Below are 25,614 nucleotides of genomic sequence, written 5' to 3' on the forward strand. Positions count from 1 at the left end.
ACATTGAAAGTCACCCAGTGATGATTTGCTCAATGTTATGCGCTGTGCAAGTGTTTCCAGAATAAATGAATGACAGGAGTAATAAGGCTAACTGAAGCTCTCACTGCCTCTATGCAAGCCCTTCCATCTCTCTCTATGTGTGCTCTTCCCTGACTTCTCCCCAGCACCCAAGCACATCATTATACGTTCTTTTGTCCTTCAAAGAGTTCAATACCGCTCATTGTTCACTTTCTGGCTCCCTTACACACTGAAGGGACAATTCGGGAAGAGAACAGGGAAGATTTTTGCCTGATTTTGGTTTGGGGAATCTTTTGTTTGCTATGGGATTTGTGGTTCTGTTCTGTTCTTTTTTTTTTGTTTGTTTGTTTACTGGCATCTTCTGCCAGTTGGATGTATTGCAAAAGAGACATTTGGTTAAAAAAAAAAAAAAAAGAACGTAAGAACAGCATATAAGCAGTAAGTAGGAATTTACTAGAATGTTGTTGATTTTCTTCTATGTATATTGGTATGTGATTAGTGAGGTTAGTTTTGATCTGTCTAGACTTTACCATGCAGGTAGAAACAAAAAAAAAAAAGCAAACAAAGGGAAGGGGAAGAAGGGAAGGAAAAGAGAAAGGGGGAAGAATAGGGAAGAATGTCTGGATGGGAGAAGAACAAAGAGAAGAGAAGAGAAATGGATACAAGAAAAAACTGAAGGGCTGAAATAGCCCCCACTGGACTTCTGTAAGAAAGTGTCCTCTGGAGGCTGAAGAGACGGCTCAGAAACTAAGTCCGAGTTTGCAGAGAACAGAAGTCTGGCTCCCAGCACTAGTCTCCGGAAGCTCACAATTATCTGTAGTTCTAGTACCACTGGATCCAGCACCTTCTTCTGGATACATGCTGACACACATCCACACGATACACATACTACACATAAATGAATCTTAAAGACTTTTGCGTGCATGCTGAAGAGAAGAGAAAGTGTCTATTAAAGAGTGTAGGCTTAGAAGTACAAAGAGGTCATCGCTGGATCGCACACGACCTCATGGAGGTTTTTTGCTTCTCCACAGCAAGGCTCCCCAACCTTACCCACAGCACAGACTGGACAGATGGCTGCTCTGTGCCCTTTCACATTTCCTGGTCTTCATCCATGTTTCTCAGAAAACTTATGAAAAATAGAAATTTTCCAAAATGCAACTAGCTGGAGACTTATTTTCTAAAGTAAACAGAAAGAGATCTATCAAGAGCAGAGACATTAGCTAAGTTGCAGAGAATTCTAGGATTAACAAGAAACCCTGTTCCTGGTCCCAAATCCTTCACCCTTCAGTGAGCTTCATATATCTGCAAATGGCCCTATTTTTAGAATTGAAGCTTTTTTATTTGGACATTCTTCAATCAGGTTGAAGGGAATCTTTAAAGGCCCATGGCAAGGCCTCTACTCCCTGCCCTGCTGATGTCCTGCCCAAACCATGGTGAACGTCACGTGGGGCCCCACTTTTTTAAAGGTGCAGATTCCTGGAAATCACTCCAGACCCACTGAGTTGCAGGAGCCTTGGGATACTCTCTTTCTTTAGGTTTCCAAGAGGAGGCTCACAGCAGCAGCCCAGCAGTGGGCTCACCAAATACATACAGAAGAAGTATAAACAACCTGTGTTGGTACTGTTTAAACAATGCAAACTATTTTTGAGAGTAGGATCTCTATTTTTACAAACCAGTGATAATTTGACTTTTTTAAAGTGCTAGTGACTAAAGCCAGGGCCTCATGAAGGATAAGTACGTATTCTGCAATAACATTGATTTTTACTCCCAGCTGAGTCACTCATTAAGTAATTCTTAGTCTTTTTTTAAAAGATGTATGTATTTTCAATTATGAATTTTCATGTGTGTATGAGTGCAACACCCACAGAGGCCAGAAGAGGATGTTGGATCCCCTAGAATTGGGGTTGCAGGCTGCTGACAGCCTCCCCATGTGAGCACATGGAACTGAACTTGGGTTCCCTGGATGAGCAGTATGCATTCTTACACACCGAACCATCTCTCCAAGTTATTCGTAGATATTCCTGTTAAATGAAGGAAATCAAACTTCTTTTCCCCTAGTGAGATACACTGCACATTTCCATTGTTTTCTAGTACATACGAATTGCATACATACAGGTGTGAGCACATGTGTCTAGAAACTAAGGGAAATTCACAAATAATAGAATAGAAGAAAATCCAAGGCATACTTGAGGTGATCTCAGACAAACAAATATCAACTCAACCACAGAAGTAGTGCCAAATTAAAAATTACAATTTAACCTTTCTTTAATATATGGCCAATGAATGCAATGCTGTCTGGCACTGAGAGACTCCCTACGTCATTCTGATGTTCCTACCCAGATCTCAAGCAACTGGGGAAAAAAAACTCATTTAAAAATAAAATCTAGAATTTAGAAAGTGTCCAAATGATGAGGTGCTGGTGGCTTTTATGAAACTATTATGAGACTTTTATAAAAGCTCTTTGGATAAAAAGAAACACTCTAGCTATGGTGCTTGGAGTGCCATTACCCTAAAACCTCACCATTTTCCCTTTCCCACCACGATTTCCTTACTGCTGATGACATCTCATCCCTCAATTGTACTCAAGGTCGTCTGGTATCATCTCCTCTAGATAGATCAGAGTGGGACTGATTCTGACCCTGAATTGTGGACATATGCTGTAATCAAGTATTCATGTTCTCTTCCCACTGCGAGTCATTTCTGTCAGATGGGTAGCAAGGCCCCTTCTCATGCCGTTTGTCTTCAGAAGCCTCTTTCATTTTTAGCCGAACAGACCCTAACCAAACCACCCACCCTGACCCGACCACAATCTCTTTCTCATATCCTGTCCAAATGCTCCCTTGTGCCACATGCTGTTGGCTGAACTCATCTGACGCCTCACACACTTCTTCCTCTTGCCCTTCTCATTGTAAAGTTCCAAAGCAACCTCACCTTGATGAACAACAATTCTATTTCAGAATGCTAAAAAAACAATGACCACAAACTGAATTTGTTTCAACCTCCCTCTCCAGCACTTTGGGACATCCCAAAGTTACAAAATAACAGGAGTTCAAAGGTCCTTTTAGACTAGATGAAGTAGGTTAACAAATTAAATATTCTTTAAAATTCAAAGTAATAAATTCATGAATCATTAAAATTTAGATAAGTTTCCTCTGATTTTTTTAATACAATGAATAAGAAAACCTGGGTGTGGTAATTTGAATGAGAATGACCCAAAAAAACAAGTATGCTTGAATTTTTGATCTCTAGTTGATGGGACTATTTGGGAAGGATTAGGAGGTATGGCCTTGTTGGAGAAGATGTGTGCCATTAGGGACTTTGAGATTTCAAATGCCCATAACAGGCCACATGATTCTCTGTCTGCCGCATGGTTGTATCTCAAGATGTAACTCCTCAAGTGGTGCCTCAGTATGTCTACTGCCATGCTCCTCATGGTGGTGGCCATGGCCTTTAGCCCTCTGGAAGAGTGAGTCTCAACAAACTCTTCTGTAAGCTGCCTTGGCCTTCGTATTTCTTCACATCAATACAAAAGTAACTAAGACACTGGCTTTAACCACCACCGAACGAGGACCCTGTGAGACCTACTATAGCATCAACCTACACTATGTACCCAGTATTTCATTGTTGATCCCAAACCAGTTCCAAATCCTGGTTTTTACTAATGGCATCAACGTTAGCTCAGACACTTATTATCATTATCAGACACTTATTAAGTCTGACTCATTTGAGCCTATCACAAGACCTATTTAAAAAGCAGGTTCTTAAAAAGGCCATCTAGACAGACGTGCACAGCCAGGGACCCTAGGACACAGAAACATCCTAAAGCTCACTTTCTGAATCATCTTGTTAATGTGCTCCAAAGACCCTGTAACAGTAAATCTAACCCCTCATGTAAGATCTCAGGAATTTACAAGTAGAGTGGCCAGAGTCAGTAGAATATCATAACAGGTACTTATGTTGGAATAAAGGATGAATTGCCCGAAACAGCACCACGGCTTTAGACTCTGAGAGCAATTCTCCTATGGACCTTTGTGCTCAAACCTTACAAATATTCCCAGGCCAGTTCTTTGGGAACGCCTCCCTTTCGTTCAGAGGAGGGTCATTTTGAAAGTTCCAGCCGAAGTGTAGGTGCCCTTTGTGAGTTACAGGTCTGAGAAAAATGAACATGTTTTGGAGTGCTGCTTTGTTTTGTTTTTAAAAAGTCAAGACCTTTTCCCCCCAGCTCCCCCATAAGTCACAAATAGCTTTTCTTTCAAAGTTCAACCTTGTCAGGCCGTTAATCCTCCATGAGGAAAAACACACCATGATAGGTTTAGAAAGGTTTAGCTTTCAAATAAGGAAGTTATTAACTTTTACATTCCTATTTGACTGTTCTTCTGTGGTTTGGGAACTCTCCCGGGAATTACACACCTGGCCGGAGCTCACTCTGAGACAAGACAGCCATTTCCTGAGTGAGCTTTCCCTGGCAGCAATGTACATTCCCCAGAGAAAAGATGTCCTGGTCATGAGAAGTCACCACAGACAGTAGAGCAGGACAGGAAGGGCAGTCACCTTCAGGATAGCAGTTGGGAGCTGATCAGATGCCTGGGACTGGATCCAGCCTGGAAGTTGTCAGAATCTTGTGGAAGATTGCTAAGAAACGCTATTCCTTAGTAACAGATTTTCCCCTAAGTTCTTGTCTTCATACCCATGATCTGTATACCCTCCAGGCTCATCAGAAGGTTCTCTTTTACATATAGAGCGATTAATACAGAGACCCACAGCTGGCTAACATGTGGAAAACAAGACAACTGTGGAGTGCCCAGCTCCAAGTAGGACATGTAAATGTCATCTCAGTCTCCCCAGGCTCAGGAGCAGGGCTGAAGAGGAGGCAAAGATATTGTGAAATGTGCAGCGGACATCTGCAGCAAAACCCTGTCTGCCAGCCGTGACAAACCATTACACATGGGGACTCATGGCAGCCATGACGTCATGCACAAGACCTACCATACCTCAAACCAACCAAAATACAAGAGTGCAAAGGGAAGGGGCTCGTGAAGGCCCACCCCTAGATGAGGAACTATTAATAACTGATGGCTGCTAGGGGAGGAAGAAGTTATTTTTCTCTAGGACTGAGACCTCTGATGCCTATGGTCATACCTATGCTGCTGCATATGGCCATATACCCATGCATGCATAGGGAGCACTAAGTAGGCTCAATAGATTTCTTTTTTTTTTTAGAGTACAGGAAATTGTGAGGAAAACGTGGGCAGAACTGTAGTGAAAGCAGAGGAGCAGGACTTGGATTTACCCAAAGCACATTATATGCATATATGAAATTATCAACCCATAAAAGAAATAAAACAATTCCATCAGTGAGTATATATATATATATATATATATATATATATATATATATAGTGACCACCCTCAGTACTGGAAAGTGTCACACAGCCCTTTCAGAATGATATCCTAAAGAGAACTTGGCTACAGAACATAACTGTGATCTCAAATATTCCTTGAGCACGTATCTCATATCTCTTGGTCACTTTCCATCAGTTAACAAAATGTTACCAGCAGGTTTTTCAAGGTTGCTTTGAGAAGAGCATAAAAAAGAAAAAACAATTTCAAGTTAGAAGATCTGATGTGAAATCATCAACACTCCTGACTGGTTCTTACCCTGAAGTGAAGCTGAGTAGAAGGGTCATTTCCTGGATTAGCTTGTCCCTACGCCGAGAATAGAGCCTAGGTACCTGCCTGTCAATCACTTGTTGGAGCAAGAACATGAAAGAGCAGGCACTCCACCTGCACTGAGAGGCCATAGTCTTTTGCTAGCCCAGTTCTCATGTTTGGAACTTCATCATTTGGGATCACAATAAGAAATACAGAGACCTGACCCTGCCTGGTCTTCACCAAGCAATCTGCTGTTTCTGGGGAGAGGCACTGGGCCGACTTTCCATAACCTACTTACACATAAGACAACCCAATGCCTGTAGGGACCCTGTGACCTATGTGAAGAACGACTCTGAAATACCATGCTCTGACCTCTCCGGGTTTTCCTTCCAAGTCATTTACAGTGATGCCCATCCAGGAGGAAGATCTCCACTTCAGGGCATTCCAACTACTGCATGAGGAATGTTCCCGCATACTGCCAGGGATGTTCAGAGCATGTTCTCTGCCTGTATTCATTTGTGCAGCGCCCCCTGCTAAAGCTCCATGATCTTTGCGAAGGTCATGGAAATGTTACAGAAAATGATCACATGCAGCCAGAGGGTCCAATTACGCAAGTCCCCCTCCATGGAAACCTTCTGGCAGCTTCCCTGTACTTTGTTTATTTCGCTTCTGCCACCAGAGTTTCCTTCCAGTCAGAGTCCTGCAGCCTTAACATGCACTCCGCCGGTCTTTATTCATATTTGTAGAATTGCTTTAATATTAAAAGAGGAGAGATAGAGAGATTGACATCAAGATTGTAGGCTCATAAAACATTCAAGGGAACTAGGAGATTGTCTGGTTCACCCTTCATATTACTTTATTTTAAAAATTTTATTTGATTGCTTTTATGCTAAAAGGTGTAAGTTCAGTCTGGCCATATTAAAGCACCTCAGAAAATGAAGAAAATAAAAAGGGAAAAAAATCTCTCATTGTCTTAATGTCCTATTGTGGCTGACATCATCAATTACCCTATTCATATTTTACTGGCCTGCAATTATAATAAACACAGAAGGTTGTTTCCTTTTGTTTTTAAAGTTAAAAGGACAGATGAAGTCACAGAAGCCCTAAACCGAAAATCTTTGCAATATCCACCATTCCAGGGATTTATTTATTCTAAAGCTGACTGAGAACATGTTTCATTTTCTTCTCTTTCTCTCTGGAGGTGTCCCGCAGTGTGCTAGTTCAGAGCCAGATTCTAGCAGAAGACTACCGGGCTTGATTCCTATCCATCATGAAATTGTTAGCCCTGCTCCTTCGACTTGGCTCGGCCTGCTCCTCATCTGTAAACCATGTAAAGAGTCACGTCAAGACACAGGTTGAGTTTGTCATTGGTCCCCATGCTTTCTGGCTTGCAGATCCCATCATTACAAACTTAGAGGTTATGGGAGGAAGCAGGAGAATGAGGTCAGGGTAGGCATTCTCTAGGTTCTCTCCTGGACAACTAAGCTAGAGATTGTTGTGTCCTTGGAGCAAAGATGTCTCCTGCTTTGCAGGTAGCCTGCTCTAAGGAATGCTTTCCAGCAGACAGCACAGCTGCTTCTTCCCTGCCCCTTCCTTCTCTCTATGAAGGTTTGGTTAAGACACTATTAAGTTGCAGCCCGAGAGACCAGCCTTCTGGTTCCCTCACTACCCACACACTGAAAAGAATCTCTTTGTGAACAAGACCTTGTGAAAGGTTGAGTATAACGTCTATTTCCTGGTGGGACCCTGACTGACCAATACCACATGCCTTATCTTCTTTTCATTGAAGGGAAATTAGGAATTTTGAAAGTCTCACTATGAGCGTTATCTCTTGAATGCTTCCAGGTTTGGAGAATAAATCTCCTTGCAGAATGAAGAGTGGGCTGACTGGGCATAGGACATCTAGCAGGCACCTGGAGCTCACTCTCCCAGAGATGGGATAGGGGCTACTTGGGGTATATTATTTGTAGCTTCCTAAGCCTCGTAAATCTCAGTTTATGTTTTGCAAATGGCGACGCCGAGACTTGAACAATCTCCTGAATTTGGCAGAGCAGACTTCCCCACCCCAGCTGGGCTTTCAACTACCCCCCCCCCCCCCGTGGTTCCCAGATGGGTCCCGGCCAGTATCAGCATCAGTTGGAAAGTAATTCGAAATGCAGATTCCCAGACCAGACCCAAACCCACTGGAACAGAAGAAACTTTAGCTAACCTTCATTTGAGGAGTCCTGCTGCTGAGCTGGGCACCACGTAAACTTGGGGAACCCTACTTTACACAAAGATACCAATCCATAGCCGATGATCCCTCACCTGGTCTTCAGGTCACTTTGAGAGTCTGGAATTATACTCAGGACAACACATTTTGATAAATATAGTATTTCTAAAAAACACAACTTAGTGTTTAGCAAATATGTTCATACCCCTCACTGATTCAAGGTACTGTGTCCCATAGGGAAATAAGCAGAGTCCTTCTGAACTGTATGAATCCTGTCTTTTTGGAAGTTAACTATCTAGTAGCTAAAAGCCCCAGTTTCTTTGTTCATAAAGTGAGGTTAATAATATTATGTGTCCACTGAGATTACTAGGGGATTAAAGAAGAACCCCACAGGTACATAGTATTTACACATATGAGTTGCTTAATAAATGCCAGCTACTATGTTTATAAAACCTTAAGAGGAAGGGATAAGGATGCCTATTGATCATCCATGGACTTGTCTTCGGCTCCTTAGCTCTCCTCAAGTCATGTTGGCATAGGAACACTAAGTCCACTCTGCACAGGGAAAAGCTCTTCTGCTGCTCAAAACTCTGCAGAGTCCCCAGCGTTGGACTTTGTATTTGGGGCAGACAGATGTGAATGTACTGAAAAACTAATAATTCTTGAAGCCTTAGTGCCTCTCTCTGGTAAAAACCGATTCTTAGGCTCTTTAGCTGATTTTTATTATTAAGATTTATTTATTTATTATGTATGCAATATTCTCAGTACTCTGCCTGTAGGCCAGAAGAGGGCACAGATCTCATTACAGATGGTTGTGAGCCACCATGTGGTTGCTGGGAATTGAACTCAGGACCTTTGGAAAGAGCAGGCAGTGCTCTTAACCACTGAGCCATCTCTCCAGCCCCTGATTATTTTTTTTTTTTTTTTTTTTAGTGATTTTTGCATCCATTGTTTGGCAAGGGGATCTTCTAACTTTTATGCATTTCAGATACCATAAACTTGCACCTACTGGGACCAATGTAAGGATTTTAGACTACTCTGGGGGTGTATAATTTAACTGTGTTTAAGTTACAATCCCAGGTTATAGGACAGGTCTAATCTATCAGGCTGATATAACAAAATGACATAGGCTATGCTGCTTATAGAAAACAGAAATCCATCCCTCAGGCTAGGGCCGTGGCTCTGTGCTGAAGCACTTGCTTAGCGTGCTCAAAGCCCTGTGTTCAATCTCCAGCTTTTGAGATAGAGGGGCTGAAAGGAATTCTTCCTTCTCCGTCTGGAGGCCAGAAGCCCAACATCAAAATCCTGGTAGGTTCTGTGTCTGGTCAGTCCCTGAAGGTACCTACTCAGCGTCCTCACACACTGGAAGAAAAACAGAGACTGCACCCCCTCCCACCTCTATTATCCAATTGGGACTTAAGTTTTTATATTCAAACTTAGAGGGACATAAATAGGCAACTCCTTGCCAGAGCTGTGTCTGCACAACGTGTGTCTAATGTTTAACCCTTCCCCACTATCTTACCAAGTGGTCATGAAAAGGAGGAGAAGTGGAACATTTACCTAGAATGTTTAAAGGTGGAAAGTGCCTTTACCAACAGAATAAATGCCTGTAGCCCCGTGGGAAACTGGCTTCAAGTACACAAAAAAGAACAGTGAAGAATTGGGACAGGGTCCAGCTGCGTACCAGTTCTCACAACCAGTACAGGCAGGAAGTTTAATGTGGCGGGTGAAAATGTGGGTTTGGGAGGACTGGAGAGTTGGCCAATTAATAGGTTAATAATTCTTTAAAAGACCCAAGTTCAAGTCCCAGCGCCCACACAGGGCAGCTTGTAATCACCTACAACTTCCACCTCCAGAGGATCCAGTGCCCTCTTTTGTCCCCTACAAGCAGTACATGTGTGTCTATACACAGAGAGAAATAAAGTATTTTTTAAAGTTCTGTGGGTTTGGGAGATGGAACGTTTTCCACCTCTAATTCTATGACCTCTGCCTCCCTACTAAAGCCACAGTGTAGCACAGGCTTGTCGTGTAACGTGGTGGCACAGCATCTGCCGATTGTATTCATGGCTCTGGGTTCATCTCCAGCACAGACACAAAACAGTAAGTAAATATGAATACCAAATCCCATCTTGTTGGGTTTTGAAATGACAAAGTGAAATAACATTTACACCACACTGCTCCAACTTCACACCATCACTGCTTGCTCTGGAAACAGTAGTCACTGATGTCAGTCGCTGGACCAGAAAAATACCAGGTCATCCCCGTGGTGTAGGTTTTGTTTTGGTCAATCTTTTCATGTTACTCCTTTGCCTTAACCCTTCTCTTGACTGTTTTCAATATACCACTGATAACTATTATGACTTCACAGTTGTCTAAATGTAGAAAACATGCCCTAGAACAAAGGACAGGAATTTAAAATTACTTCAGGTTTACCTCAAATAAATCTCACAATTGGAATTAAGAAATCTAGTCTTAGGGAGCCCCAATAATTCAAAATGGCCGTCAGAATTATCCCATACTATATTTACTGGTGCTTACTATGTATAGGCATGTGCTTCAAACACGGGGGAAGTCAAACATGAGAGATTCCCTATTCTCAAGGAGCTTGCAGATTTCCGCAGTTGAGTTCTGGCTATGAAATACTAGTCAGTAGGTGTTAGAGAGAAGAAGTACTGTGCGGGCCAATACGTTTCGGCAATGTGAGGTTTCGTGCACAGGTTTCCTGACCACACATTTATGCTGTGCAGAGTGCTCAGAGAGAAGGAAAAATATCTGCACTGCCGTCATAGGTTATGGAATAAATAGCATGTTTCCTCATGGGCCTGATGATTCTAAGATCTGAAGAAGTCTTCATATAAATCAGAAACTGTTCTTGATGTGTAAGAATAGAGAAAGGAAAAGAAAAGGAAAAGGAAAGAAAGAGGGCACAGATTTCGGTGGGAATGGAAGGGAGGATAGGATCTGGGAGGATTTGGGGGTGAAAATGAACAAAACTCATTGTATGAGATTCTCAAAAAACTGAAAAAAAAAAAAGACATTCTGGGAATCGCTGGAGCAGAGAGCCTCACCAGACACACCAGGGAGGGAATCTCAGATCGAGCTACATCCAGCATGTCGTAGACACTAGCAACAGATGCTAAGTTTCCTAGTTAGGAAGCATCTAGAAAGGGGTTAGAGGAGGTATACTTAGACTGACCAAATAATGTGTGATTACTGATACACAGACAAGAAAATCCCATGAGACAGGTATAGAACAACCAGGAGAGGAACAAAGTCAAGAGTGTGGAACAGTGGGCTGGGTCCAGTGGACAGGGAGAGAGGAGAATAGGAGAAAGAGCATGGGAAACAGCATGGGGTAGCAACAAGCCAGACTAAGAGGCACTGGAGATGCCCGGAGACCAATATGTCCTTTAGCAGGAAGCTTTACAGAAACACGAGGACTGGATTAGAGCTTGGAAATTTAGGAAATGGGAGAGCAAGCAAAGGCATCTTATTCATCTCAGCAAGAAGCTATCTGTCCTGAATGGAGGACATAGCCACTAGAAAGCTGAGGCTGGAATATTTTGCAGTGAAACATTTTAGTGACAAAGTGGCAGTAGCTTGACAGTTTCTGCATCTTTCACCACACTGAGTGACATCTTTTAATGGTTGTAAGTGGTCACATTGTGCATGAAGAGACTGAACCTGGCTTAAGTTATTCTCTGCCAGTCTGCCATGGATAAAAAGAAGACGATGGAATCCCTAATCGACCAGGATGTAAATTGCCACAGTGAAAGATTTCACAAGACGAGCCTGTGAGACACTGTCAGGCCAGATGGCAGATTCCAGTAAGGGCCAAAGAAATTCCTGAGTGGAACTAACCAGGAGGTAGACCAGAAATTCAGCATGCCGATACCTCGACACTCGGCTGTCAGGGGCTTCCCCGAAACACTACTCACTCCGAATTCAAGGTTTTGCCATCCAAAACTCAAACTTAAAACTGACCCCTCCCTCCCCACTCCACAGTGTAGGCTCTGATGTCTTGTGGACTAATTGGACAAAGTCAAGCATGCACTGTTTGGTGGCTAATTGTTCAGAGGGGAATCCAACTCTATGGAGTCTCCTGACCTGGATTCGGCCTCACCGTGGCTCGCTTGCTGCTGTTCCTGGGAGCGAGCCTGAACCGAGAGAGGCTACCCAGCATCAGTCACAAGCAGACCTTTCTACCCCATATGGTGAGCTGAAGATGTTTGCTCCTCAATTGTTGAATATTGCAAAGTAGAAGGGAAAAGCACTTCCCTCACACAACTTCACCACAGGCCTTGTGAAGGAAGATGATAGTTGCCACATCCAGTTCATTCTTTGTGAGTGGATTGCTAATCCCTGAGTTTAAGGGGTCATGCATTTATTTAAGTCACCTTCTGAGGCCATCTTCTCTCTTGAGACACTTCTTTCCTAAGGATAACTGGACAGCCATGCACCCATACCCATTACCAAGAATGCTCTTCTCTCCCTCCCTCCCTCCCTCCCTCCCTCCCTCCCTCCCTCCCTCCCTCCCTTCCTTTCCTCCTCCTATCTACCTTCTCTAATCTATCATTTATCTGTCTATTTATTCTCAATATATTATTTTCAAGGCCCTAATGCCCTAATGCAAAACAACATGAATGAAAGACAAAAGTAGAAATGGGTGTATTTAAACTTTTGTACCTAAATAAGAGAAATCACAGAAGAAGTAACCCTTGGGTTGTGCTTGAAGACGATGAGGAAGGATTTCATAGGCAAACTTGAAAGAGGAGAAAAATAGTGTAAGAAAGCGATTGTCAAGAAATTAAAAGTCCTATTTTAGATCCAGCCTGGCAAATCAGATTGAAGGCACCAAATGAGTAATTATATGCCATTTATGCCTGAATTATGTGAACAGATAAATAAGCGGATCTTGGATTATTTGCATGACTGATAAAACAGCAATAACCCTATTTATATTTTATGGGAAATTTGCACCATCTAAAAAGGCTTCAAAGAATTAACTTGCTTGTGGAACAATGTGCAAAATCAAATTAGAATTTAAAACACACCCACATACAGAAACTCTAATTGTCCTATGAAAGGGAAAAATTGATGCATCAGTGATCGCTCCTCATCAGACAAGTCCACTCTGCTGTCTGGCTCCCCAGCTGGCAGACATAGTAATCTTTGCACATCTAGACTTGGCAAAAATGAACTCTGGCTCATTTTAAATCTCTAAGTTTGTTTGGGGAGCATAGATGCACACCCATTTGGATGTAATGAGATACGTTCTGAATGATGAATGTCAGTTGATTAATATATGCAGAACTTCCATTTAATAACTTTAACAAAAAATTATCTGGCTATTGTTAAAGCTTAATAAATGTTTTTAAACAATAAAATATCCTGTATTTATGACTAGCTATTAGCTGTCTTACATGTTGTTATCTGCTGACATAACTCTTTAGATTTAATATGGAATCTATCATTGTTGATTTTCACAGTTGTTGCTTAGGCATATTTCTGTGTTTTCTTCCTTTAGAGTCTCAAAGTCCTTTGCTAATATTAACAATGAGTTGTCTCTTTCAGAAGCTCAAATAATCTCCACCCAAACACAACTGCACCACTGGGCTTCTTCAAGGAATACCTAACCAAGTGCAGAATCTACTTCCTGGAGTCTGCCCTGGTGTCTGTGTTTTCTCCTCCCCAAGCCCCAAAGCCCCACCCCTGGCAAAATTTAACTTATTTCCATTTCAATCATGCTCCTGAAAGTAGTGATGCCTTGTGTGAGTCCTGGGGAAGCGGGGACTTCCTGCGTGGCTCTCATCCTCAGTGTGAGATTGTCTTCAGCCCTTCCATACGTGGAAGGAGATTGCTCATTTTTTATGGAAGAATCTGAGGTATCACAGCACAGTATGACAGTACTTGTGTCCCTTGGTGCTAGCTCCCACCCACTTATTGGAGCAACACACACACACACACACACACACACACTTGAACCCACAGAAGAAATCTTGGCTCCTTTAAGAACCTCCAGTGAAAATTCAATGATTGTCTCTGTGGAAAGTACGAGTTCCCCCTAGTGCGGCGTGATAAATCATGGATAATAATAGCTCTTTCCAAAATAATCTTGAGGCAGAAGTGAAATCCAACCGAGAAGGTTGTTCTGAGTCAAACCGAGGACCTGGATCTGTCTCTTACCCTGCCCTGGAATTGCAAGTGCTGAGTCGTTCCTTTATCACTGCTGTTGACAGAATGCATTCTTCTTACTATTCAACTGTTAGCCCCTGAATGGCTGTATTCCTATCTCTTTATTTCTCACTATGCATTCAGTCAACAGACCAACCTTCACTGTCCATAGTGAACTCTTAGTCTGCTGCCCAGATTACAGTTCCAAGCCTTGCCACTGTCACCACCAAAAGTCAGAGCCATGTTTGAGAGAGATGCCTCAAAACAGTATCTTAGTATGACTGGAGCAGATGCAAGTTTTCTAAATCGCCCTCATTTTCTCTCCAAGGTTGCTGGAATTACTAGAGATGAGATTTTTTTTTCCCAGACATAATCCTCATAGTATTTGTTTGTCATTTTCACAGTATAAAAACAAATTGAACTTTTTATGTCTAGACACAAGGACCCTCAAAACAACCACTGTTCTAACCACAGCTCATCATCTTGTACTGTCTGGGACTGTGATTTAATTGCCGGAGATGTTGAAATCTTTCCAGGAAAGTGTATCAATGGCATAACATATTATCCTAGTAATATTTCTGATTCTTAGTAAAGTCCATAACACTCTCTGGAGGGCCTGTTTCCCACCCTTGGGTTACTTAGATCTTACACGTTTCTGCCTACAGAATTCTGCCCGTTCTCTTGAGAACAGCTTCCTGTAATGGAACAAGTCGTGCCCCAGCATGAAGCTTGCGAGTCATTAAACTAAGTTTCTCAGACCCCAAGTCATCATCTTACCCACAAGCCTGTGCTTTGCTTCCTATTGATTTATGGTGCAAACCAAAATCATAATTCTATTTTAAAAGATCATAAGGCAGATCATTTCATTTCCTCCTTTAGAGTATAATTACTCCTAATTCCACAATTATTTTGCAAAGTGACAGCACAGTGATTAAGATCGCTCCCTTTTAGCGAATTTTCTTATCACCAAACCCTATAAAAAATTTAACTTCCTCCAAAAATTATGACGTTGTCGGGTAATTTTCATTGGACAATCTGGGGGACTTGAAAATTCTTTGTGACTAGTTCTCTCATACTCTAGCATGTATATAATTATAATTAATTGCTTCTCTGCATATTTCCCTTTTCTGTGGGAGAAAAGAAATAGTTTTGGGAAAAATAAGAACAGTGAGAAAAGAAGGGAAGGGCCCTTTTCTTTGTTAATTACACAGAGCTCGCGCCTGTCTAGGGTACAGTCAGCATTTAAATCAGTCATCTTTTCAAAGCCTGGCTCCGAACAGCTGGAATGTGCAATGAGACGTAGGCCAAGGTACAAAGCCATGGCATGGCATGGTTTCAAGACCAGCAATCCAACGCACACATACACACACTATGACGATCTGAGTTTTCCCGGCAAGAGTTGGTAAACAGAAGCTCTTGACCTTCTCTAAGCCTCAAGTCAAGTCTGAAACCTCCAAAATCAGAAAAACAAGTAGTCCCGCCAGCGAGTCGGGGTATCTGCCAGGGACTCCATCATTGTACACACTTAGCAGTGGGAAAAATCAAGCTGCAGGGCTCAGGAGCTTCGTTTTGCTCTGAGTCCATGATTGAAGATGAGAGGAGACGTTCAGAGAACACGGCTGTGTCCAGTGAGCACATGGCTGTCAGAAGAACAGATTGGCCTGGTCATTAGGCTTCTTCTAGGCATCACAACCAAATGAGTTCCTGTTATGAGACAATTGTTTCAGTTTAAAAAGAGACCCATACTTGCTTAGACAATCACAAAGGAAGGCTTCTAAAAAAGCAGTCTGCATTTGATGGAGACGAGCAGGACGAATAATTCCTCATACTTGGGTTTCTTAATTATCTGAGATTCAACACACTCTGCTTGACCTCTCCTTCATTATTTCTAACCCTTGCTTCCTGACTTTGGACAATGGAAGTTGACGCTAAAAGCCGGATGGAAGGCAAAGAACACAGCCACAAACTATTTCTGAGGGGAAGTGCCAGTGATGTTCTACAAATTCCAGCAAGTCATTGCTGTGGGAATCACTGTCCACTTCTCAATGTGGGAGAGAGAAACTTAAAATCATCTCATGGACATTGAACACCAACTATCAAAGGGTGTCCAAGCAAAACTTAAGTGAACCCAAGGACAATGTGCTGAAAGAATCGTTCACGGACGACCATTTCACTGGCAAGAAGGGACACAGTTCTTACTATGTGCCTCAAATTCTTTTCCATGATATACCAGGGGAACTGAGAGATATAGCTATTTTTCTTGAGTATTAAAGACTTTTAGGTCAAGATAAAAAACACTATACAAACATATGTAAAGGAATAAGGGAAGAAAAGAGGGCCACACACCACTGTCCTCATCAGAGTTGGGGGACGGACGATAATTGCTGTTGAGCTCTTTGTGCTCCTGGCCCCAAACCAGCCCTGGTAGGAGACAACTGAGATTCTCTTTTCAATGTCACAAATAAACCGCTGGAAGTGCGCGGCAGCTGTCTGGGACTCTGTGGTGACTTCTATTCCAGCACGAAGACTTCCTGGATGCTTTTTCTAAAACACGTTCTTAAGATTTGATCTCCCTCAGAGTCCACAAGCCCAAACTTTACAAGGACAAACATATGTCCTGGGAATGACTGGTGACCCATTAGAGAGGCAAGTTGCACCCACGATGTTCGGGAGTGGGCAGACAGTGGCCTGCGGTAGCGAGGGCACCCATCTTCTCCAGAAATTGATGGCCGCAGTTCTTCCATTAATGAGCCCCAGGATCAAACCGAGAAGCAAAGGTGGAGCGTGCGATTCCAGCTGCCCTCAGCCTCTCACCTCAAGGTTTCGGAGAAGAGGCCCCAATGGCCCAGCTGGGCGGGGAGAGGCGTTCCCCCCTGTCTCTCTGTCAAAAAATAAAATAATAATAATAATGGTGGTGATAGAAAGCCCATTATGGCCGAAGGGTGAAAACAACATTTCCATTCTAAAGCCCATATGCGGCATCAAGACATCTTCCCATAGAAAATGATGAACCGCACATTGGAAAGTGCAAAGTCTATTTAATCAAAGCCTTTAAGAAGATCAAACCTAATCATAAGATGTTAAAAAAATATATAAAAGCAGATAAGAAGAGCTTTTGGCTGCATGACCAGAATCTAAAACTCAGGAAAATGCCTTTTAGATTCTTCCACAGCAAAAGAAATGTATCATTTTTTTTCTTCCTCAGCAATTCAATTTATTCACCATAGTGGGTCCGAGATAGAATTTAAACAGCATGGCCAGTCGAAGAGTCTGGAAAACCAGTGTGTCCTGGCCATTACTACATTCTTCAGATAGTTTGTTGTTGACCATACCCGCTTTTTTATTTTGATTTATTTTGTTTCGATGTTTAAAAGAGAGGGAGGAAAGAGAGAGTCCACAGTCTGTGAGTATATGTCGTTAAGAGTGAAGTCTAAGGAAGATACAGGACCATGGGCCCCTCCACGAACTGTAGGTTTGGAATCTCTATTGTATTTTTTCTCTTTTTAAAGCATGTACTTATTTATTTATTTATTTATTTATTTATTTATTTATTTATTTATTTGTGTGTGCTTGTATACATGTGTGCATGCACATATGCAGGCATTCCAGAAGCACAGACAAGGAGGTCAGAGGTCAGACTTCAGGAGTCCATTCTTTCCTTTCCCTTTCTAGATCTGGGGAACACAACTCAAACCACCAACCTTGGTGGCAAACTCCTTTACTCTCTTAGCCATCCTACCAGCTGGTTGCTCTGTGGTTTTGAACGAGCAAGAATAAGCCTCATGGGTTCACTGCTTAAACAGTGGGCACAAAGGGAACCCATAAGCAAGACAGGGCAGAAACAACAAACTAAGGAGTTTTTTTTGTTTTGTTTTGTTTTTTTTTTTTTTTTTTGCTAGCATTCATATGTCAGACTCATCAAATCCTCTATATAATTTGTGTGAACTGAAGGAAAGATAAAATTGGGGCATACTAGTACCATTTACTACAACCAAACACTTCTGCCCACCACACCTGTGCAAGGTCTTTTTAAAACATATGTAGTTCTCTCAACCCCTTATGGCAGGCATTACTTTAGCTCATTTTGTCTCATTTGTTTAGAAGTTCAAATAATTCAATCTGTGCCATGGAGTTAAGGCAAACATGACAAGGAAACAAAAGTTCCACTCTTTCCCTTTCTGAGGACATCCCTCTACAACCAGGAGAAATTTCTAGAAATTTTACAGAAAAAGCAATTGTGTTTTCATGTACCTGCTTGCATTTTATGTGGACATTTGGTAAGTATTTACATTCAAAGGCCCTTAGCAATCTGTCTATAGTGTCTCTTGGTATCTGCCATCCCTCATAAAATAGTAATAATTTAAAAGAAGCTGCCCTCCACAAACTTCAGTGACGGTCAAGTTTTCACACATTCTTACATCTAAAGAAAGGGCCAAGGACCAAGAAAGACTCCTCAGAGGATCTACAGTTTTCTCTTGGCATCTTCTGCATCTCTGCGCCCTTTTGTAATGTCTTCTTCTTCCAACATGTTGCCAGGGGACTGCTTCTCAGACTCCTTTGATAAAGGCAGCTGCTGTCGTTACCAAGAAATCCATGAGATAATTTTCTGGGCCTCTTATGCCCAACTAGGAATGGTTCTGTGCAGAGCGAGATGAATGAACAGCTGTAAAACACAACAGAGCATGTGTAAAGAGCATATTGTCCACATTCTTAGAATATACGTTAACAGAACCAATAGTCACATGCTATAATGTAAAGTTCTGGTAAGGAAAAGAGCAGAAAAAACAACAAACAAAAAGACAATCCTATGAATTTATTTGAAGAAACTTTCCTAACAAGAGCTAAAGAAGAGAGATGCCAAAATGAGCACTCATACAAAGGAAATTATTCCTCAAGTTACAGTGAATAGGGATATAGAACACAGATTTTGATGTATTTACAGCTTAACTGAGAAAAAAAATCAATAATCCATTATTAAACAAAAAAATATATTGACGCAAACAAGAGAAGACCTCTTATAAAATGTACCACCAAATTTCAAATGTCATGTAACCTTTCTACCTCTCTGGGGAAGGGACGGCCTTACAGTATGAGGCAAAGAACCTAGAACAAACACAGAGGTCAGGCAAGCCCAGCAGACATGCTGGGCATTACTCAGGAAGATGCAAGTGTACCAGCTCATTTGCTTATGCTTCTGTCTACCTCTTCGCTGCTCAAACCCACCACCTCCAAAGAAGGCAGTAAAAGCAGGTAGTGAGGAGCCTTTGGAGAAGAGGATGGATGCTAAAGGGTTCTGCGTTCTGTGATTAGCAGGGTTTGTCCTGATGCCTGAGCCCCTGGAGGCATGTGAATCTGAGGAACATGGGCTATTCTCTACAGTCTCTTGAGAAACACTCATTTTTACTAGAAGAAAGTCCATCTGAAAACTCACGGAACGTTAAAACTTTTCAGTTATTTTAGGGAAGTCAGAAGTCACCTTTAATCTCCCCTTATCATAGTACTTAGAGATTACAAACCCAAATCCCACAGGAAGCAATCAGCACACTGGAGACCAGGACAGAAACGAAACATTCTGGATTCTAGCATATTCAGATACAGTGATCACATTAGTGCTTCTTTCTACTGTCTTACCTTGGCCATGAGGTCGTGTTTGGGGAGAGAAGGCTCTTCAGGTGTTGTGAGTAGCCTTTATGTTTTCAACCTTTCCATACTCGTAGCTTAATTTAATCCCCATAGCAAGCCTTCACTGGTGGCAGCATTACTTGATTACTTTGCCAAATCAAGATGGTCAATAGAGGATTTGATTTAAGGGAAGATGGGTCTAATCTGATTCCCAAACTCTTCGCATGAAGTCATGCTCTCAAATCTGGAACATGGGTCTTCAGACATAATTGACGTAAAGAGAGCATGTAAGATACCTGGCAGAAGACACTTAGAAAGCAAACGCCTGGAAAGTCCAGATTTGATGTCGTGCACTCAACACAGATATATAATTCTAGCAATCTCCCAATGGCCTATTGGGTCACACTGGCACCTACTTAGCTCAGGGCCCATCTATTGTATTATTCTGGTTGTTTTCCATCAGGAAAAAACATCAGTGAAGCAGGATAGCTTGGTGCAGGCCTGCAGTCCCCTTGTTACCTCTCTTTCTTTTCCTTAATCCTTCTCTTTCCCACTGTTTTAGAGATTCAGTTCCAACAAGGTCTGCATCTGCGCCCTTTGCTGATATTTCACTTTCCTGGGTATTTACTTTGTTTCAGCTCACCTCTAACTTCGAATCTTGTTTTCATCCCTCTCATCATTGCCTCCTTTGCTCTCTCCATTGTCTTCCCCTTCTTGCTCTGATTTTCTGTCTTCTTTCCTTTCCTGAGATAGAACAAAAACAAAAGATTGAACACGGGAATAACCCCTTGCATTTCCCTAAGTGATTCATTATTGGATTGAACTTCACAAGATCTACAGTAACTAAGCATCCCATTTGTGTCAAATGTTCTTTTGATACATTGGCACTGCCTAAATAGGCATTGCAGAGTACCTTCACTCTCTTCTGCAGTTCATACATCTAGTGGTTGGGTTCTCAGATGAAGAAAGGAGAAGATACAGAAAATGGGTCTGCAGGAAGGGAAGACACACAGAGAACAACCCTTTACCCGTTTTTGAGTTTTTTCTGACCTTTGTGTTCTTAGGGAAGAAGAAGTAGATAACAATTTGATAATCTGTATACACACATCACACACACTACACACACACACGTAGATAACAATTTGACATTCTGTACACAGATAGAGAGAGACAGAGACAGCAAGAGAGAGATGCATAGATGAAAAAATCACATTCATCAGAACTTTAGTGACCAGAAGCCATGACCCAGAAACGCAAAGTAACGTGTTAAGATCCTAGAAGCAACCCATGGTTAACCTAGGTCTGGAGTCCTGGCATCCTGCTACCTGTTCTGCTGTGCTCTTTTGACTGACCCATCGCAAGATGGAGCTGTGAATCTTCCTAACTTCCACCTCCAGACCATTTTTGGTTCTATTGTTCGGAAACGTGTCTGAAGTCTTCTTGAAGCTATTTTTGTCTTCAGTGTCACGCTCCCAAGCAGAGTCTGAAGCCACTGGGATAGAGGTACACGGGAATGAGGTGGGTTTATTTCTGTGCTCTCTCAGATCTCTGACCTCTTTCCTGCAGAGGGAGTCAGAAACCTTGGGGCTTAGGAGAAAGATCTTGAGGTGAAAGGGTCTATGGGCAAGACATTTGTTTGAATTTCCCAAGAAATGAATTATCTTTCCTTCCTAAGGAGGAGTTTGGCAGCAGAAACTAATATCAAAGCTACTCGAGTTCCACTCTGGTCAAGAGCACCCATCCAGCTCTCCCACACCACAGTGGAGACCAGCCACTGGATTGTTTCAGCCAAGAGCTCCGCCTACTTCAGACTTCTGATTCGACCCTGGCAGACGTGGGGACAGACTGCCTAGCGGGATCTGAAATGCTGTGGAAATAGTCTATGGAAAACAGCCAGTTCCTTGTGTATGTCCAGATCCTGAGATTCAAGACACAGCCCCAAGGGTCCTGACTCAGGCAATCAGGGCAAGTTCTGGCATTGTTCTGGGAGCGATTTTCTCTGCCTTTGCCAGCTGTTTAGAATAGAGATTTTCAAATTTCTCTTAGAAATCAAAAGTTAGGAAAGGTCTTCTTTTTTAATGATCTTGGGCCCCTCCTGTTAATTTCTCAGCAACAGTGGGTTTTTTCATCTCACCTTGGGCTTAGTATAAAAGAGCCTGGCTCTGGCAGAGAAATAGACAGGAGGATGCAGATACAATCGCAGGCCCCTGGTGCAGGATTCTTCCTACTTAAACTACCAGATACTAGCTGCTGGAGGGATTTACATAATTAAAGGAGCCTACCAATGCAAAAATTGGGGTGACTGCAGATCAGAAAGACCCTCTAAGGGGTGGGGTGGGGGGAGCTGAGAAGGTGAGGAGCACTGCCATAAAGGGAAAGTGACAGTTGGTGCCATGGGGAAATGAACTAAACTGCTCCCTTTCTTCTTAAGGAAATTATCATTTCAACTTTGCTCTGTCTTCTGTGTGGCCACTTAGAGGAAGGAAGGCTCCCAATCTGCATTTAAATGGAATGATGATTTCAGGAAGCACAGAACGGGACAAGGGCTTTTCGGCACCCCACTGCAGCCCCTTTAGGAGAAGGCCTTAGATGCATTAAAATTGGCAGCTGCTCTCTGTGAATGCAAAGAACTACACTTCACCCCCACCCCCACCACCACCCAATTCCTGCATCCCTGGTAGACCGAGGGCTTCTGTGGTTTGACTTAGGGGGATGGAGAACATCTCCTACTCCAAGGAAAGGATCCTGTGTCATTTTAATTTTTTTTTTTTTTTTTTTTTTTTTTTTTTTTTTTTTTTTTTTTTTTTTTTTTTTTTGTACAGACGTCCCTGGAAAGGGGGCAAAGCTATAAGCTGCTGCTGTTCATTTACATCTAGATGTGACTAGAAGCTTCAGGAGGAGATTCTCATCCCGGGAACTAATATTTCAAACCCTGCAGCTGTCAAGTATGAACTATGCTAGTTTCAGGGACTGCCCCATTGAGCAAAGGAGTTAGGAAGAGTACTAGCCTCTCATCCAGATGACCTGAGTTCTAATCTTATCGTCCATTGCAGGTGACACTTGACTGCCTGTAACTTAAGCCCTAGGGTATCTGACACCCTTTAATAGACCCCAATGGATACCCCCATTCATGTGAACATAACCACACAAACATATACAAATAAATAATGAAGCTAATTGTTTTTATTTTTAAATGGTCACAACTAGTTGGTTTTCCCACCAAGGAAAAGGGGACTCGAAGTGGGGGATAGGGGTGGGAAAGGGAGCCAGCAAGTCAAAGGAGTGATGGGATCCATGGAAGAGTGGGAGGAGCTTGAACAGGAAGCCCAGGAGCTCTGAAAATATGCTTCCGTGGCAGTTTTACGATTTTCCATTTTTGTCGCAGGCAGGTCCTGTCTCTGATGGATGGCTCCCACTTGACTTCTGGGGATAGAAAGTGCCTCCACGCTTATCCTTGCTGTCATCGAAAAGAGCAAGGAAGCGGGGAAGGAAGCATTAACCTACAGAGGGATGCTTTTCCTTCCAACCAGCTGCTCTGCTGCTCAGAGCAGAATCGAGTCAAGCAGGCCCTTCTATTAAGATCTTCACTGCACGCTGCTTAGTCAGCACAAGAAGGACCAAGGAATGGGTCTTCTTGCTAACACTATTTTTTTTATCTGGCAGGTCCTCGGGTGGGTCAAGGGGCAGATGTCTCCTTCCAGCTCCTCTTGCTGGACCACCCAGCTTGGTTTGGCCTGGTAATTACTGTGGGATCTAGCCTGCAGCTACTTGCATTACCTGGGGCAGAGGCAGCCCTGTAAACTCCTCTGAAGGTCAGCTAGGTGCAGGAAAGATGAAGAATGAGTGAAGGGCATGTGGAGAAAGGCAATTGTGGGCTGAATGAGGCTTGAGAAAGGATGTTGGCTGACTTGCACCCACAACAGCTTCCAGAGAGACGAAAGGTTCGCCAGGAGGATTGGACCCGTGTTTCCCACTGTGAACCATTCACGGGAGTTAATGGCGGCCTTCAACAAGAGGCATTCATTGCATTCATCCCATGGAAAGGTCTTAATTCAGGTCTCTGAAGACTCTAATGCTAGACTCTGGCTTCGCTGCAGAGATCTTAGAAACTTCCACTGGTGTCATAGGTCTCCACATGGGAAATGCTGTCTCTCGGGGGAATGTCAGTGATGACTCCATTGGGATAGCCCCCAAAGGTGGCCATCCTTGCTCTGACCTCCTGCCAAGGCCTTGCAAGAACTGACCATTTCTCCAGTGGGATTCAAGAGAAAGGTGCTGGTGGTCAGCAGCTAGGAGGAGCAGCTGCCTAGGAGACAAGATAGAAAGGTGGGGAAATACAGATGCAGGGAAAGGGGCTCCTCATTACTGTGCCTGGTTGAAGCCTATTAGTTGAAACCAGTCTAGAAGAAATTCGGTACAATTAACATTTGCTGTGAAGGTTCTCAGCAAACATTTTGTAATGGTCTGCTCTGTCCCTTTAAGAGACAAGCCATGCCCACCCCTTCCCTTCTGCCCCACAGAGGCAAGCTGATCTTCAGCTTCCAGCCTGAGTCCCTTCTTTTTCCCATAACTAGCTTCTGTCTCTCCCTTCCCCCTCTGTCTCTCTGTCTCTCTCTCTCCCCTTCTCCCCTTCTCCTCTTTTCCCTCCATAACCCACTAAATAAATATCCAACTTCACTCTGCATGGTATGCCTATCCATGGATCTGTCTCTCGCCTGCAGCGTGGCTCCTTGCCTGGGACCAGCTGCCTTCAGAGACATGTGATGTGGTCTTGTGGTGGGCCATCCATCTGTCTCTCATCCGCCATGAGGCTCCCTGCCTGGGGCTGTGGCTCCCTGCCTGGGACTCGTGGCCCACTGCAGCCACTTGGGGAACTGCACCATCCCTGCCCAGGACTGGCTGCTCTCAGACCCTCTGCCCACTGCCTGCCAGAACTTCAGGGACCTGTGGTATGGTCTCATGGCTTGCTGTCCATTGCAGCCACTTGGGGACCTGTGTCATCCCTGCCTGGGACAAGTTGCTCTCTGGACCCTCTGCCTACTGCCTGCCAGAATTTCAGGGACCTGTGGTATGGTCTCATGGCCTGCTGTCCATTGCAGCCACCTGCAGTATTTTACCTGTGGCATGGTCTCGGGACCTGCTGCCCGCTGCCCACTGGTGCCACTTTCGGGACCTGCAGCATTTTACTTAAATCATAACACATATTCCTTTATTATATGGACATTTAATGTCCACATAGCAATGAAACGGGGAGCACAAGGCCTGAATGTATATGATCTTGGTTAGGACTCCATTCCATTGCCCAGACATTTTGTGGCTCACAAACAAGACTGATTCAGTCTTGGAGTCTTGATTAGGTAAATTTTCTCTGGTGGTTAAAGAGTTGAAAGGCAGGAATATTTTGTGCATAAAAGGTAGCAGTGTGGAAATCCCAAGTACCACAACCAGGAGCACACAGAGTCAGCAGTTGAAGAAACTGTTTTTGTTAGGGGAGAGGAAACACACATGCGCAGTGGACAGGCAGAGGAAAGGATCCTCTGCAAAGCAAGTGAGGAACTCAGGAATCCAGGGCCTCCAGTCATTTATTATGGGCTAAGGTTTAAGTCTCAAAAGAGTTTTTCTTCCCTAACCTAGGGTTAGTCAGTTTGAAGAAAGATAGGATGGTCGATGGGCCCACAGCTGTTATGATGCCCGTCCTGCTCAGTCCTTACTGAGAAAGTCTATCAACAAGGGGGCTGCTGGCCTTTCTCTTAAGAGGCCAATCTTCTGTCTCAGTTCTAGTGGATGAGGAAGAAGTTGGCCATCTTGGAAGCTCATCACCTTTATTACCTAGCCATTTGCCCTCTTCTTATCTGTCTGCCTACCAGGGACGCTGTCTACCTCCTGGTCTCTCGAAGACTATTAAGTTTGTCTACAGGGAAGATGTCCTATCTCCT

The sequence above is a fragment of the Chionomys nivalis genome, chromosome 4, assembly GCF_950005125.1.
Source record: "Chionomys nivalis chromosome 4, mChiNiv1.1, whole genome shotgun sequence".
Taxonomy (NCBI): domain Eukaryota; kingdom Metazoa; phylum Chordata; class Mammalia; order Rodentia; family Cricetidae; genus Chionomys; species Chionomys nivalis.